The 17,345-nt window shown below is 46.5% G+C and overlaps 1 protein-coding gene across 4 annotated transcripts in view; it reads right to left on the reverse strand.

Moving 5' to 3' along the window:
• The window catches only part of rnf152 (ring finger protein 152), a 39,642-nt gene that overhangs the window by 15,074 nt on the left and 7,223 nt on the right, over positions 1-17,345 (reverse strand). The window contains exons 2-3 of one of the 4 annotated variants that reach the window (XM_035619044.2): positions 3,275-3,395; positions 3,085-3,160 (exon numbers count right to left, since the gene is read on the reverse strand). The exons of 2 other annotated variants lie outside the window; for them this stretch is intronic. The gene's annotated coding sequence lies outside the window, so the exon portion shown is untranslated. The remainder of the gene's footprint in view (positions 1-3,084; positions 3,161-3,274; positions 3,396-17,345) is intronic. One more of the 4 variants, XM_035619045.2, reaches the window with a different exon arrangement.

Raw genomic sequence — 17,345 nt, forward strand, 5'->3', positions numbered from 1 at the left:
AAAAGACATTAAAAGGAACTCGCAATGCACAATGCACAGGCGCAATTCAGGGACCATTTTTCTGAAGGACTCGCCGGAAAGCTCGGTGATAAAAGGCAGTGAACCGACGTGAAGTAAAGTACTGTATTCTGTATTTGCTGTAACGCGCAGGGCCGAGGAGTGAGGCTCGCCGGCTGCTACGCCACCTGCTACTAGACTTCGGAGTTTGAGAAATGGCCATGGTTGCCTTCCCCCTCTCCCCCCGCCCCCTCGCCATCACCCACGCTTCATCCCTCTTAGTGAGATCGACAGCGCCAAAGCGGGGGACACGTCTGACGCTCGGCCAAGGGGAGGAATATTTCACGGAGACCGATGTCAGCGCCAACGCCTCCGTCGGGAGAAAACACAAACGGGTCGATGCCCTGATTGGCATGTGGCTCCCGAGTCACGGCTCGGGTCTCCCTCCGACAAATCCATCAGGACGGGCCGCATGCTGATCCTGTCGCCGCCGTGCTTATTTACATTCCCGACTTCACAGACTTTGTGCATCACCTTCCTGGTCTTAAACAGGGAATTCTTTTACTAGAGAATCCAGAGAAAGGTCGTCAGCAACGACAGCTGTTCTCACTTCTGTTAGGTTTGGTAACTGATGGAAAACCAGAATCTTTTTATACCAAACTTTCTTTTCATAACTCCAGTTGTTGAAGAATCAGCCACTAAACTATATTTACTGCAGAGTACAATATTCTCAGTGTCGTCGACGGCTGAAAGGATTAGTCCATTAATTCTTCCTGCCTCTCAGATGTGATTTTTTTTTGATGATTTTGTCTTGTCACTCAGTAAACTGAATATCATTTGGTTTCAGACATCTGACAGATTAGAAACTTCCATTTGAACTGGTTACTGTCATTCTGTCAAGTTCGCTGTCCCAGGCCTCGACACGAGATTCGTGTCTACTCGCGTCTTTGCGTTGAATTTGTACGTAATCCACACGCGCCATTAATTCGCGTCGCGTTTGGTGTGAACGCACCATTGAACGTGAACAGGTTAGAATTATATCTCGATATAATCTGGATGAAAGAAATGCTTGAAGTTTCAGAGGCTGCAATCTGTGTGAATCTGCAGCGCTGCTCCGCTCCCTCTCCAGAGGAACCTGAAATGAAAACGCCACGTTGGTTCTGAAATAGCGGTCCCTGGATGATGCACTGGGGACATATAAATCAGCTTTGCATAAAGAAAATAAAAACAGCACAGATCTCTAGGTTGCTAATTCCCACTTTGAGGACAGATTTCAATAGTTTATCTCGCAGTCGTCCTCCGCAAAATGTCCCCAGATGCTGCCAAATGAAAATGGAAGAAAAAAAAGAGCCTTTGATATTATGCCTCATCGCTGGCTGGCAACGCTCGCCGTCTTTAAAGGGGGAGCGCGGCGTTTGGAGCGGCTGACAGCTGAGCGGGAACCTGCGATGCCGGTTGGCGACAGAGGCTCCCACACAGGGGAGTGTAGCAGCACATTACTGAGGGCAGTTATTCATCAGCTCTCACAGGAGCCAGGTTACTGCTCCGCTCCCAAATGACTCCTGCTGCCTGGGGAAGAAAAAGAGCGCAGCTCCCGGCGGCCTATCGACACCCACTTAAGATAATGGGCCCTGTTGGGGGACGATATGGATTGGAAATTGAATGTCGGAGCTTCTCGATGCCGAGTGAATGGGCAGACGAGGCAGATACATGGTTTTGGAAGAAGGGACTCTACAGGACCCGATGTGGTAATTTGTCCAGATTAAAGCTGGACTGCCGTCGCGTTCGTGCGTGCGTCAGGTGTTGTTCATTATCCCCAGGTTGCCAGGGGATCGCAGTACTGATCTCTCACGCGGGCCCGAGGTCATCCGAGGTCATCGCTTTCATCCCGTGCTCCCGCACAAGCCTCGTGGGCTCGTCGGACAAGGGGCCGCATTGTTTTCGTTATCCGATGATTATATTTTCTGTTATGAAAGTGGTGGTTGATCCAAAGTCCAGGAAATGTCAGGGGAAACATTTGGGGACATTTGCGTTCTCGCATACAACCCCTTAGAGAAAATATCTGAAAGACGAAAATACAACGAACAACGGAGAAAAAAGTGAGATCTGGGATTTCGTGGGCCGACGATGAGGTGGAACTGTTACCTGCAGTAAGTGTTAGCAACGCTTTTCAATTATCGCTAGTAGCTGAAGACCAGGTCAGGAAGTGAATACAAGTGTCTACGTCATCGTTTCCAAATTCTCCCCATCCAGACTAAAACGCTAAATTGGGGCCGCTGGCGTATCCTGAAGTTTCAGGAACCGTAATCCAATGATATCCCGTTTTCTTTTGGCGATACCGTCACTACCCCGAGATACTTAAACTCCTTCACTTGGGGCAGCAACTCGGCCTCGTAACCTGTAGAGAACGATCCGCCGCTTTCCTTTTCAGACACTCTTATATCTGCATTTTCTTTCTAAAATCAATTTGAACTGTGTTACTCCTTCGAGGTGACGAACAACAATGCAGGCGGACAAAGACGCGTCAGTCGGAATGATGGAGGGGAAATAAAACGGCAATTCAGCCTGACAGTCAGGCGACGGCCGGTGATAAAGTTGTCCTTCTACCTGTTGTTTTGCATATTTAATCAGTCCAAACTATTTGGAAAATCAGTTAATCATCATTCATCAAGCAGGAGCGGTGAACAGAGGATGCTTCCAGCATCACAGAGGGCTTTTTGTTTCCTGTTTTATATCATTGTGGATTGAATTATCTTTGGGGTTTGGACCATTTATCTGACAAGAAATGTGGCTTTTTCTTTCACTTTCTTCTGATGTATGTCCTCGAAACAAATTGTCAGGTACAGCTACCCATAAGACGGAGCGAGGGACACTTTCACCTGGTTGTTACTCCTTAGAAAATATCTATATTTTTTTTAGCACGTTATTAATGATATTTTGGGGGGTGTTGAGTCTGAACAGGATTGTGAGGCTTGGGTGATGGAAAAGAGAGAGAGAAAGAAAAGGAGAAAAGAAACTGTTCTGACTGTTTCCATGTACACACACACACACACACACACACACCATTACTGACAAACCTGTGATTACCTCGCTCTCCATCTCCTATTCTGCTCTTTCGTCTCTTGTAGCGTACAAGAGCCCTGAAGCAGAGAGAGAGAGAGAGCTGGAAAAACAGACAAATGTCAAACATGAAACACACACACACACACACACTGAACTGTACAGTTCATACACAGCGGACACGCCTGACCTTCAGCGGCCAAACGTGAACGTCTACCTGTGTTGAAGCGAAGCTCCCCGGCGGCCCTCAGCGCATGCTTTCAAGTTGGCTCTAATGAAAAATTGGTTGAGCCTCACAATGCCGCCTTTCTGAGATGATTCTGCTTTCACGAACGTGGCTGTGTAGGAAGAAGAAAGAAAAGAACCTGAAAGCGAAAGCACAAAGCTCTCAGAGCGGCGGCCGACAGTGAGCCTTGTTATCAGAGAGGTCAGCGACGCGTTGCATCTCCACCTGAGCTCAGACAATGATCACACTGTCCTTGTTCCTGCAGAGGGTTAGGAAGCACGGCGGCATTATGCAAATAAGATTCCCCCGCACTTCCTCCCTGTACGCACGGCGACACAAAAAGACAGCAAGCTGCCTGAAGTCGTCCCGAGTGAGCTTACATCCATACGAACACGCTCTCATCGTACAACCCGAAGCGATCTCCGTCCAGATGAGAGTTCCAGCTCCGCATCAGAAGTCGCCTCCGCCCAGACGAACTGTGAGCAGATTGTCTAGTCGCAGTTGGTTATTTGAGCTGTTTTCAGACATGACCTTGGAAAAAACATCCGGAAAATTGGGTTTGGACATTTTCCAGAGTTTGCCTTCCATATAAGATGAACATGGCAGGAAAGTGTCCGATGCCAGGCGTGTTCACACGGACAGGAACATTTCTGGAGCGTTGTGCTGCGTCTGGGTAGAGCAGCAGGAAGCAGGACATGGCGATAATTCAATTTTTGCTTACGCCCACTGGTAGAAAAATACTAGTAACTACGGTGAAAAGTAACAGCAGGGATTTTCTTTTGTTGGACCAACAGCACGATGGAACTGTGAGTAAAAGTAAGTGTTTGCCAAGCTTTGCTTTCACTGCTGGTTATCAAGTCGTCACTGACAACAACCAATCAGGAAGCGAATGCGGGTGACTGCGTCATCCATAAGCGTCATTCCCAAGGGTTTCAGGGACTTGGAAGCTCCGGGGGGAAAAAGTGCTGACGCCAGGTGTAACCGTAGCAGAAGCAATGCTTTTTCAAAAACGAACGCATAGTAGCGTTGATGTACGTGGATAAACTCTACGTACAAGTTAATGAATGGTTTCACAATAACAAGTCTGCAGAGGCAAATGATAATAAGCAGAGTATAGCTAGATTTCAACTCTTTTCCATAAGGTTGAGGGGTCAGAGCGTCTGTCGGAGATGAATCATTAACAATAATAATACTAATCATTAATAAAGCCATTCATCACTGCTTAAAACACTCGGCTTATCAGAGAGCGGCCCCGTTAATTTCAAACAGCTGCAGAAGAAGCGACAGTGGAGGGCGGGAGGAGCGACAGTAGCACCTGCTGGAACCCCAACGTTAATGACTTGAGCAGTTGGTGGGGAAATTGACAGGATAACAAGCCCTGATGAGGCCTGCGGAGTTAATCGATGCCAGTGACATCCGATGAGACGGGGAAAACACACGGAGACGCAGTGGAGCGGGAGGCGGCGAGGACCCGGAGCGCCGTCAACGAAGGGCTCTATACGAACACTCAGAGTCGAGGGAACCGCAGAGGTCGTAAATCACGTTTCAATCAACAGGCCGAACTGACGAGCCGACAGCACTGGAAGAAGAAAACCTGAGACGCCCAGGGACGACTGAGACGCGGGACGACACAGACAAACATCAAGCGTTCAAAAAGGAGGGGAAAAGGCCAGAGGATAAACGAACCTCTGAACGAACAGAGAAACGACAAATGCAAATCAACCCCTTCAAAGAGGGGGATGTGGGTCATGTGTCTCCAGAGCTGATAATCATGGCAGTTCTTAAACACGCTGTCACAAACACATGAATATGCTCTCAGGCAGAAGCCTTCATCTCTCTTTTCTCATCTGTCGCCTCAAAAAAGCCCTTTTTCCTTCCGGCGTCTCAACTCCGACACAACCGTCGTCCTCAAAGTGACTTTTATCGTGTGGCCAGATCTGATCTGAGGGAGCAGAAAAAAATGTTTGATTCGACCAACACAGGATTATCAGGGGGAAGGAAAAAAAAAGAAGTTAATATTGTGACTGAAGTTAGAGCATCACAGATTTATCGTTTCATTTCGTAGCACAGAATACAACAATTAACCGACTACTAAATCAATCGCCAACTGTTTTGATAATCGGTTTAAGCAGTTTTTATGAAAAGCTACGTCAAAATTCTCAGATTTTCTTAAATGTGAATATTTTCTGGTTTCTTTGCTCCTCTGCGACAGTAAACTGAATATCTTGGTCGAACTCAAGCGATGGAGCTTTCGCTGGGCCGAGCACTCACTCGCCGAAACCGTTTCATGTGGGTGAACGTGTCCAAACAGACACCAGAATTTAAATTCAGCTAACAGAACAAATCAATCTGTCCCAATTAGGGAAGGCGGGAGCCGTCTTCCCCCTCTGCTGTTCCCTAGTTTGGGATTTAGTCGGATCTAACGGACATAATTACACATGAAAGTCCGCCTGAGCCGGCGTTAAGTAAACACGGACCACGGGACATGGAAAGACTCATTCTGAGGCCAAGTGCCGACGTCCGTAGATGCAATCTCAAGAAATCCTTCTTTTGGGATTTCAAAAAATAAGAAGTGCACATGCAGCCAAAACATGTGCTCAATTCCTTTTATTGGAGATTAAGATAAAACCCGTCGATGCCACTTAGAGATTCTGTGATTACAAAAACCTCGCAAAATTAAAACCCCCGGTTTGGCACCATTTTCCACCTGATTTCATTCTTCATTATTCCAAGAAGACATAAAAAGGGAGGGGAGCGAGACGCCGGTTTGTTTGATGTGGCAGGCAGCTGGTGGGGCCTTGGCGCAGGCCACCCGACGCGTGGACAGATTATCATCGGCTGTCTGGGAGGAAGCGGCGCTGCGAGAGGAGCACGTCCCCAAAGCACCGGGGTTAGGGCCTCGGGATGAAGATAAAGCTTTTGATTTTTATCGAACACATCTCGGAGGAAACCAGTCCCAGAAGCCGCTGCGCAGCACGGCAGAGAGCCGTCAGACTTAATGCTGCAAAGTGGTTAAATTATACGAAAAGGTATTGACAGCATTTTCAAAGGAATAACCAAAATTGCTCTGGTAAGAAATGGGGAATTGCCTGATTTTAATCCCAGGACCTTTCAAATGAAATTTGAAATGAACAAGGTGTTCACCATCTTGTCGTTGCCTTTAAACCAGAACTTCACACACTGGCAGCTACACACTCCGGCGAGAGGCAACTCTTTATGATCATAACCCAGAAGAACCCACAAGGTGACATCAAGGAAAAGGCCCAGCACGCTCGTGTCTGCCATCCTGTCCAGACTGTGAGGCTTCGAACCAGAGGAACCGCTGGCCAGTCCAGTTTCCTCTGGATGGAGAAACACTCACAACCCTCTGACTCCAGCTCCTGCTAATAACACATGCCAGAACGCGATTTTGGAGGGAATCCATGCCGTCTCAGTGAGAGCGGACGGATGAGACACTGGTGCAGCATCGCTTTGTGATTTACGCTGGCTGCGTTTTCACGGAAAAGTCAAGCAAATTAGTTTTAATGCTACGTGATATTTTCCATCGCTACTGTAGCATCCAATTTACATCAGGTAGTAACATGCGACCTGTATCCAGATATGTAATACACTATTAAAAGAAAATTCTGGTGGCATGAACAGGCGTGGTCAGTTAAGGGGAGACTGACATTTAAGACGTGGTCCGACTATAAAATAATGGTGTCAATTTTAAACATCTGATTGTCAGCACAAATTCCAAAATGTCAAGTTAATAATTTAAATGTTTTTTATCCCCCCAAAGAAAGACGATGTCCTTTTGGCCGGCAGCTAATCCCGATGAACTTCTCTTCCCCAGTGTGGATAACAACACCTGGTGCAAAGTGCTGAATGTAAATCCGGCCCACCGAGGGAGCGGCTAGCTGAACAAAGATATCAATATGGACACCTGAGGGGGCCGCCTCCTGTTGCCATGACCACCACCAACAAGAAGCAGCAGCAGCAGCAGCAGCGGCGGCGGCGGCGGAGTCATTGTGGCGCTATCGTCACCGGCTGCCGTCGGGGGAATCGGCGCTTCCTAAACAAATTAGCCCGGAGGAAAACTGCTGAGGCCCGAACCCTTTAATTACATCAACCTGAAACCAAATTATAGGCCGACTCTTCTGCGCGTAATAACTAATGCACATCAGACGAAGCTCACTCTCCGGCCCCCTCTTCCTCCTGTCCCACTCCATCATCAGGTTGGAACATTTATATCGGGGTATTCATTCCCAGGAGAGACAGAGAGAAATGTCAAGACAAGGGAGAAGTGGCTTATCCTCGCCTCCCTGGCCTTTTCCTTTCTCGTTCTATCACTCGCCTCCATTATTTTCGCTCCCCTCCCGAATTCGTCCTCCGCCACTCTTGACTCTCTCTCTCTTTATCCTGTCATCTACCTTGTGAGGAGCGTCTGCGGTTCCCTCTGAGCCTCGGCTGTGTGAGCACTCAGAAAAGTGGAGCACAATGGCGGAGGAGCTTTTTGGTGATTTAAAATTCTGCCACCAGAGCAAACGCACATGTGTTGAAATGACAGTTAGGGAAGAAGAGAATTGGGTTTCAACTTAAGTAGAGATGTTCCAAAACCATATTTCCCTTTACGATACCTGGACTTATATATATTTGTATACTCGCCAGTGATCCGACATTTTCGTCAGTACTGGAGGCGATATACCGATACTGACACTGGTATTGGAATTATGATTTAATTATGATTTTAAATCATGTTACAAGAAAGACAAGTTCCAACGAATCAAACGTGAGTTTTTGGCTTTCTCTCATTCTTTGTGACGACAAAATGAGCATCGTTAGCTGTTGCTGATTCGAAACACAACATGTTATACTATTAGTCAACGATTATTATTATTAATAATTGTTATCATTATTATTATTTGATTATTTGTTGCTAAAATATTCGCAAGTCACATTCGGGCAACAGAATTTATTACAAAATTAAACCTTTAGAAGTGTTTTCCAGAACATGAGCCAGTGAATTATCCCTAAAGCTCTTCTCGATTCATTATTAAAAAAAGAACATTACTGGCTTATTCCACGTCCTCTTGCTTACCTTTTTGGATAGAAAAATCGAATACCGCAACGGTGACAACACCTTGTGAAGGCAAGTTTTATTGTTTATTTTACAAATTAAATTCAATTACGTCGGCATCCAGGCAATAAGGCAATTAATTACTGAATTTCACCATGCTGGTGTATAATGAATGCAATAGGCCTTGGGGGCTTTTTTCTCATTACCAGGTACACACTGTCCTACACGGGCGAAGCAGGGGAGGCTTTTGATAACATTTAGTATTCAGATGAAACTGTTTGTATGCGACCAAAACTCTGGGCTTCCAGGGTCCCGGCTCCAAAGTAGGATCAATTTATAATCCAATTAATTCAAACTGTGTGGAAACAAGCTCACAAAGAGGCAACACAATCGACTGCCCCCATTAAGGCACAGGCAAACATGGAGGCTGGAGCCGAATGTGTTTGACATGGCTCCTGTGATGAGCCAGTGCATTACAGGAGCAGCAGTAAAGGAGCCTGTTACTGGAATTAAAATCTTCCAGAGGGGCTTGCGACTGGGTTTGGATTCATCACAGCTCACCAAACACCACCTTCGTTCCCGTGTCATTTTAAATAAAACGAAGTGTTCGTTAGACAGCACAAACACATAGATGAAGCTCAGCGAAGGTTTAACCACGATCCTTCTCTGCTTTGAAGTATTTCTGCTCCGTCACTTAAACCCCTAAGTTTTGTTTTGTTTTTTAAAACAAGCTCATTCACGTCAAGTCAAAAACTTTATGCTTATTCACAAAAGTATGAGTTGACGATGAAAAGGCCAAAGCTTGTTCTTTGTCTTCGATTCGTATTCGTTTACCAATCACTCCACTTCCGCTTGTTCGGGAGCTTTCGTCTGTACCTCAAGGTCTTTGTGCGCAGATGGAGTTTGCTTGGTTGTCACGGAGATGGCTTGGCACTCATCACATACACAGTAATACCACCAAGGGATAACAAGGGAGCCAACTGTATTTGATGATAAGAAAAAAAGCGAATAAATGGCTTTGAGTTAGGATATTTGAAAACGTGGAACAAGCAGCTCTTTGAATACCTGACAAATTGGCCATCTCCATGACAACACAGCGAACGCCATCCACGATGAAGACCATGAGATGAAAGTTTGTGAACCCTTGAGCGGAGCTTGAGCATTTTTTCTTTTCTTGTCTTGGTCATATTGTCGTTTATATATTCATAAAAAATCTATTTATTTTTTGAAACGGATAGTTTCTGTACAAAGTACAGATACAGTGTGTATCTACAAAAATGATCATATACAAAAGAAATCAGTTGAGAAATATGGAACCCTCGGTATCACTGCAACGATTGTGTTTTTGGTGAATGTGCGTGTAGGTCATAAAGGGTCAGTTCCCGCGGCGCCGCACGTGAACATGGACCTCCCCGCTGGCAAGGTGCAGGGCGAGGCCGGCTGCTGTGGCGATACAGACACGGAGACGCCTCCTGCAGCAGTGGGGTGAGTAGCCTGCCCCAGTTTGTCATTCTGTTTGTGTGCAGATTCAGACTTAAGAACAGGTACAGCACAAAGAAGAAGGAGGAGGTGGTGGTGGGGGTGGGGGGGGGGGGGGGGGGGTAAAGTCAGTGAAGCGTTCCTGGCGGCAGTACAGACACATTAGAGGCCCAGTGGAAGATTTGTGCCGGATGAAGTAAATGGGCTGGTGCTGCAGACTCCCTGGTGGCCAGAACGATATGAGGGTATTTTTTTACTGCTCAGCTAACTGAGCATGTGTGAAATTCTCACAAATATTCCCTTCCTGTATATAATAGAAAACCCATTTTAAAAATGGGGATTGCGTTCAAAAAAACTGATAGACTAGTCTATGAGTATCCCAAGCTATCACACGTGTGACATGTCATTCTGAATTCCTGTCTCAAGTGTCCTCACAAGGAAATGAAAATTATGTATCCCTGCGTCGCCACCACGTCCAACAATGATCTGTGGAACAGATGCCCGCGCACATAAATCTGACTCCGAGCGAGCGGTGGTAAATCCAGAGCCCAGTGAGTTTTTATTATGGTGAGAATGGATGGAGCTGATTCGGTAGGTGAAGCGGCGCACGGATGGAGAGGGAATGTATCACGTTTTTTCCAATCTGGCGCCAACAATCACCAACGTCAGGTGAGTCAGTCAATCACACATGGGAGGGCCAGAAACTAATCAAAACAGGGACGACGTGACGTGACAGAAGAGCGGTGGGAATTTTTGCTTCCTTCAACCATAACAAACTTAGAAAGATGTTGTGGAAAAGCTGTGAGGAGGGGTGAAATGTGGCACCATCGCCTTGTAGGCGACAACTTGTACAGTTTGCTCTAGTTTAGATCTTTCGATCATGTGTGAATCTTTCTTGTCGGTGTTCCAGAGACCAGGTTGAAGACAGAGCCTTGGAGAGGAACTGCACCGTGCCTGTTCACAGGCCTACAAGACTAATACATGTTGTAATTCAAGCTATATACGTTTATCATGCCAACATTTACCATGTACAGTTCTTGGAGTGGATTTATTAACATCAGCGTGCAAATGTAGTCATAATTATAATGTAAGATTTAGTATGCCACCGTCCCCGTGAGCCTCAGTTGTCCTATTCACTCCCTCTTCAGATAATCAGCCGTGGCCAGAGGAGGGAGAGGTGGAAATCCTCAAGTGGTCCAATGAAACTTCATAATTTCTTGCATGGTTAAAAAATCAAATAAACTCCCCTGCTGTTCATAGGCCTTTGAGCCTCATGCTGTCTTTTTTTAATTCATTTTTTTTTATCCGCCCTTCCTCTCAGCCTCCCTTGATCACTCATCTCTCTCCTCTCCTTTATCTCTCCCTCCTCATTGGAGCTTGTTGCCAAGGTCCCATCAAGCGACAGCCCTTTAGGGGTTGTGTCCTTGTGTACCCGGGTGAAAAGACATGAAGGAAAAAAATACATGAGAGACTATCTCAGCCACGAGCACGCTCATGTTGTGACTCCTCTTCCCTACAGATACAACACAGCATGCTGCCCTTTCCACAGAAACAAGCTCCGCCAGGTTCAGAATGGGGAGGTCACCCTGAAAAATACCTCCCCCCTCCTGGGATAACAAGCGCATGAACTACTCCCCTCCCGGGCTCCTTGCCTGCCAGTACCCGAGGTCAGGAAAAAAAGATGACCACTGCTCGCCAATTTTTATGAGGTGAATTAGCTTTTAAATTCAGTCTCCAAGTCAAATCTGAAAGTAAAATTAGACGCCTGTGGCGCGCACAGAGAGATATCTGCTTACCTGGCCGGCAAAAACAGACCACAGACAACACATCCGGGTTATTATTTATAAAGAGAGAAACAAATGTATGTTTCATAGCCTCTGTGAAATCAATGAGTCACCATATGCCTGCCTGTTCCCGCTATGTCTTTTGTCAAGATGCTCTCATGAAGAGTGTTTGTCAGACATTGTGTCATGTCCCTGTACCGAGTGAAGAGAAGGGCATGATGATCGCCCGGCGAGGCAGACAGGCCCCAGATGTTGGGAGTAAAAGAAAAGTGGGTCAGGTGTCTAGTTGATGCTAACCAGGCCGAGCGAGCAGACGGCGGCGCCGAGCGTTCGTCCTCTTCATGGAACCAACGGCGGTTATACTGTTCTGAATTTCCATCTGTATGCAGAGCCGGTCGGTTCAGTTCCACCGGAGGCGAGTTCAGAGCTGTTTTATTAAGAGGTCAGGAAGTCAGGTGCAGTCGTGACACCTGAGTTGCGTTGTAAATGACTCCCAGTGGGTCTCGCATGGCTCGGTCAATACATCCGTCACTGTGCCGGGAGGGGGAGCAGTGTACTGTGGACCTTCACAGCTCAGTGACGTTACACGGACCCATCCATCTGACGTACTCACATCCATCATCCTCCACCTCCTCCATCCCACTGGCATCTGATCAAAAGTGACACATGAACGCTCCTCGAGTCAGCACTCGACCATCATCGTGGTAATCCCCCCCCCCTTTCATCGTAAATCGACCATAAACAATTCAGCTCATCAATCATATCCGGATCGTTTGACGAATCATGCACCACGCCCCCCCAGTCAAATTTAAATAACAACAATTATCGCTGCAAAGTTAAAGGCTCCTTCGGTCTTTGCTCGCTCGTAAAAACGTGAGGTTTATGAACGTAAACGACTTTTATTAGCGTCTGCGACGGGCTCACGCTGCAGGTCTGTGGCACGATGACCTTTACGTGCATTGTGTCTACATGGTTTGTGTTGCACTGTTGTTTGGTTTCTCACACAACACTGACTGCCTGTTTATGAATAACACAGTAAACTATTTGTAAATTAACCTGTTTGGAACTTTCAAAAGAAGGTCAGAGTGGGAGTTGACACTCTACAGCTTGTTTTCAGACATGAACTCCGGTAAACGTCTGGAAAATTAAGTCTGGACATATTCCCAAGTACACATATGCCAAATGCTGCAGAAGATTTGTTCGTGTCAGACGCGTTCACACCAACAGGAACATTTGGTGGCGTCTGGTGGTTTCTTGTTTAGTCATCGACACGCCCGCTCGCTTGCTGGGAATTTTGTGGAGATTATTTCCTGCTTTATTCTCACATGGGCTCACTCTGATGTTCTCCGTCAGCCCCTTTCACGAATTTCCCCAGACGAATTTTCAGCCGCGCTGTAAAAAAACCTGGAGTGCTGAGGTGTGATGGCACCTCGCAGTCTCTTCCTCTGGGGGACAATTCGACCAGCGGCGCCTGTCTGACAACGGACTGCAGGAGCAGAGACCTTCGTCTCTGAAGGCTGAACATGAACTTCACGAACACGGACCCGAACCTTGATCCTTATTAAAACAAACGTTGACCACCTGAACCAAAAGGATTTCGTGTTGGAGCTAAATGCTCGACTGTGGTGTCGCCTCTTCCTCTCGCAGCTGCATTGTTGCGATGGAGCCGTGAGAGCGACACACACAATGATGCAATCAGAGACAATGTGCAGCACGCAGCTGGCGTGTGCGCGGACCACACTGATCCGAAGAAGCCTGCAGCAAGGTTCTTTTTACGTACTTGTCTCTCTCGCACAATAAAACAAAATCCTTTCCTCGTGAGTGTGCATCCTTTTTCATAGAAACACAGGTGGACCACTCTGTTTTTTAAGTACTGCTCTATTCCACGGACCTGGTATTGTGCTTGACTTTTTTTCAACCGAGACATCATCCGTGTTTAAGCTCCGAAACAATTAGTCAATCAATTGATAGATTCATCTACAGATAACTCGTCTAGAACCCTTCTGATTATCGATTGTCATTTTATCAAACAAAGACGTTGGAAATAATCTCCGGCCCCTGATTCTTTAACAAGAGGATTAGATAGTAAATTAAATATCTTTCCAAGATTTGGGTCACCTGAGTCTAGAATCATCCGGCCCCGCGTCACGTACAAAGTGAAATCTCCTCCGCAGACCCAACTTTTTCCCCGCTCTCGTGGGACTTAATGGATTGTGAAGGCGAGGTAAATGATTTCCCTCTGACACACGGAGGATGCATTAGCCTTCGCCATTCGTCAGCGTTCACAATCCATCCTGCAAACAAAAAACAACCGCATCCATCATCGGAGGAGAGACACCCACAACACAGCGGGAACACCGGGGAGAGGAGACGAAGATCGATTCAAATTGGTTTCTTCTTCGGGGGAATCCAAAGGTGGAGAAGAAAACGAGCCGATGCCCACAGGTTCACGGCTCCCCCGCCAAAATAAAAAGCATTTGATGTCGTCATTAATGATATGGATGCGTCAGCGGGTTTATCAATATGCCTGTTTGTATGCATGCGAGTCATTTTGAGATAGAGCGGCTAAACAAATGGGAGTGTCAGGCAGCGGCATGCACAGCAGCATCGGCTCACAGGCCTCGATATCAGGGGACTAAAAACAGGATGATAACTGTATTAAATGAGACGTCTACTGATGCGTGCAATTCTCTGGAAGCACCTCAATTGGTGGGATAACCTTGGAGGTCCAACTCTTGCAAGTGACTTTTGTCATCTTCCCTCCATTGCCACTTTAAACCTCATCCGCTTCTCATCTCTTCCTTTTCTTTTTTCCTCGTTTTCTTTTTTTTTTTATACAGCAAATTAAATTTACCCAAGCACCGCAGCGCTGCGTTTCAGTCTGGCCCCAGTCACACCCTCTCTCTTCCTACACCCGCCGGCAGATACGGAGACCTTACCTTATTATGGAAGGTCAACGCTGGCACCACATCAAATGTCAGCCAGCTCTCAAAAAGAGCTTGAAATTGATTCATCACCAACCAGCTCCCTCCGGGGGGGATTGTGTGACAAACATTGTGCATGAGAACGCACAGATGCAGAGCGATGAGGAGGAGGAGGAGGAGAGGTGAAGGCCACAGTGAAGAGCACATCATGTAAGCGCCGGATGTAATATCGTATCACAATAGGAGAATGATTAAGATGATATTGACTCAAGACCTTCGGACTTTCTCAGCCGATATGAGCATTTCATGGACATCGTCGGTATCTACGCTTATGTTTGTTCTACTGAATAAACAGAAAAGATGTGCGTCTGTTTACATTCTATGGGGGGGGGAATCAATGTTTATTTTCTTAATTCAAGGTTCTCAAGCTCATTCGAGCGAGAGTGAAATAATTTGTTGTCTGGACGTCAGCTCAGGTAGCAGCGAGGTAAACAACTCGTCCCCTCACGGCTCTCGCGTCTGTTTTTGAACAAGCACTTCATTGTATCCAGTCACTTCCTGTTTTGAGTTCTTAGACCCGACCAATTCCTCCTCTCCTCTGAACCGTATCTTTGTGCGGAGAGAAAAACACGTGAAATTAAAAACACACGATCAGAACGGTGATGAAGACGTGGACGCACAAAAACTACAGAAGACAAAAACATCGTCCACTTTAATATTTTAAAAAATATTAAAAACTGCAACTGCTAACCTCAACAACTGATCACTAAAGCATCACTGACTGATTTATTAATCGCCAATATAGCTGTTTTTTCATTCATTGAATAGTGCCTTATCAGAAAGATAAGACTTTGAACTCCAAACTAAATCAATATGCTCAAAACTCCTGACACCTAAAGGCTGATTTCTCCCAACAGATGGGAACCAATTAGCCACCTGACTCCAGGAAAAACAGTTGGGCAGCCGTGTGGAGCCGAGATGCAAATGAAGCAGGGGGAAAAAGGTGGAAGCGGACCCGCCGCCGTCTTGGGAGGAGGAGAAATTAATGAAGGAGACAGCCGAGATGCAGTTTTAGCAAACGGGAGAGCGAATAAAGTGGTAAATCACGTATGGAGGGGGCACGGAGGGCTGGACCGTAGAGGTCACGGAAACAACAAGCGGAGGGCAAAAAGTATCTGTCGACGGAGAACGTCGTCTTAGTCCTGCGGGCGGCGAGTCCTCCGTCAGCCGGCGTTAGCGTCACCTCGACATAATCAATCTGAGGGCTCACGTGAAATCATTGATCTAGTTAATGAAAAGCCTTGTCATGTTTGTTTAACTGCTGCACTGACTAGACCAGAGGCGTCACAACATTCAACCATCATCTTTAACGTGCGAGCCGAGCTCCACGAAATCCAGTCTTCAGCGTCGCCCCGTAACATACAAGTGTTGACAGCTTGAATTTAAAAGAAATGTCTAAAAAAAGGAAGATCAGGAACGAATGCCCCGAGTCGTGCCTCCACATTTATCCAGAGGGTTTGACAATGGAAGGATCTACAAAAATAAAATAAGGAGTCGGCCCAGGCCTAGGGCGAACGTGTCTGAAGCTCCGTACCTCAGCAAACATAAAGACTGTGTTTACCCTCATTCCTTTCACCTGCTTACACAAGGTGTCAGGCAGCTTGTCTGATAAAAGCGAGCAAATATTGGTAACTGTAGGTGATGCACGGAGACATATTCCCCCAGAGTGGCGCACTGGCTGCGCCGGCTGAATCCTGTACACGATCTGGAGTTCGTCCCAAGGACGAGGGTGTTGACGCCGCTCCTTCAGATTCTGAGCTTCCTGTTCCACGCAGGGCATTTGTTCACGTGGCAGGGAAACATCACCGCTACTACATCACAGTCAAATGAACAGAGGGTTAGAGAGACACAATGTGAAGCAAGTTTAGAGATGTTCCCATACTATTGTTTGCTTACCAATACCGATTACGATACCTGGACTTTGCATATTGTTACGATACCAGCCGGTATCTTTTCCAGTAACAGTGTAAAACCACAACACGCTACACGTCAATGATTTACTTGCGGAACTTTTGTGAAATTTCACGATAGCTCCGGCTAACGCTACACTACAGGAAATCCCTTCTTCACTTCTCTGAAAACAGGACATATCAGTGATATCAGTGACAGTACAGCACAACTGCTGTTTTGGAGCAGCGAAGAAGAAGTGATTTCCGGTAATGTAGCATTAGCCAGAGCTAACGGAAAATTTCAGCAATTTTGGCAATATTTTGCGCTGGAAAGTGCAGTTTTATCCAGGCGATGCTACTTTACAGACGTGGTATAATATCGGTACATAGATTTGTGTATTCACTGATGCCGTAGCCGACATTTTCCGCAGTATCGAAGATATTTCAGATACTGGTATCGTTATTGGAACATCTATAGATGTATACATCTATAGTACACTTTCCTATCCATCCACACATTCTGTGTTATCATCTTTACTCAAGTAAAATAAGGACACTCAACATAACACCCACGTGTGACTGTTGAGCATTCTCATTGTATCAGCCTCCACTCCTCTGTACTCAATCCCCCTGCCTGCAGGGACTTTCTCCGAGCATCAGCGAGGTCCAGCGCTGGCGATGAGTGATAAGGTCTGGCTCGCAGGCGGCGTTCCACTCCGTCCCAGAGGAGCAGAGAGGGGTTGGGATCAGGGACCCGTGCGAGTTGGGAAAACCAATTCTTTATGTCGCTGTGTCTCTGTGCACAGGGGGCACTGACATCTTTAAACCTTGGCCACAAAGTTTAGATGAACACAATGATCTGAAATG

The sequence above is a fragment of the Scophthalmus maximus genome, chromosome 21 (genome assembly GCF_022379125.1).
Source record: "Scophthalmus maximus strain ysfricsl-2021 chromosome 21, ASM2237912v1, whole genome shotgun sequence".
Lineage (NCBI taxonomy): Eukaryota > Metazoa > Chordata > Actinopteri > Pleuronectiformes > Scophthalmidae > Scophthalmus > Scophthalmus maximus.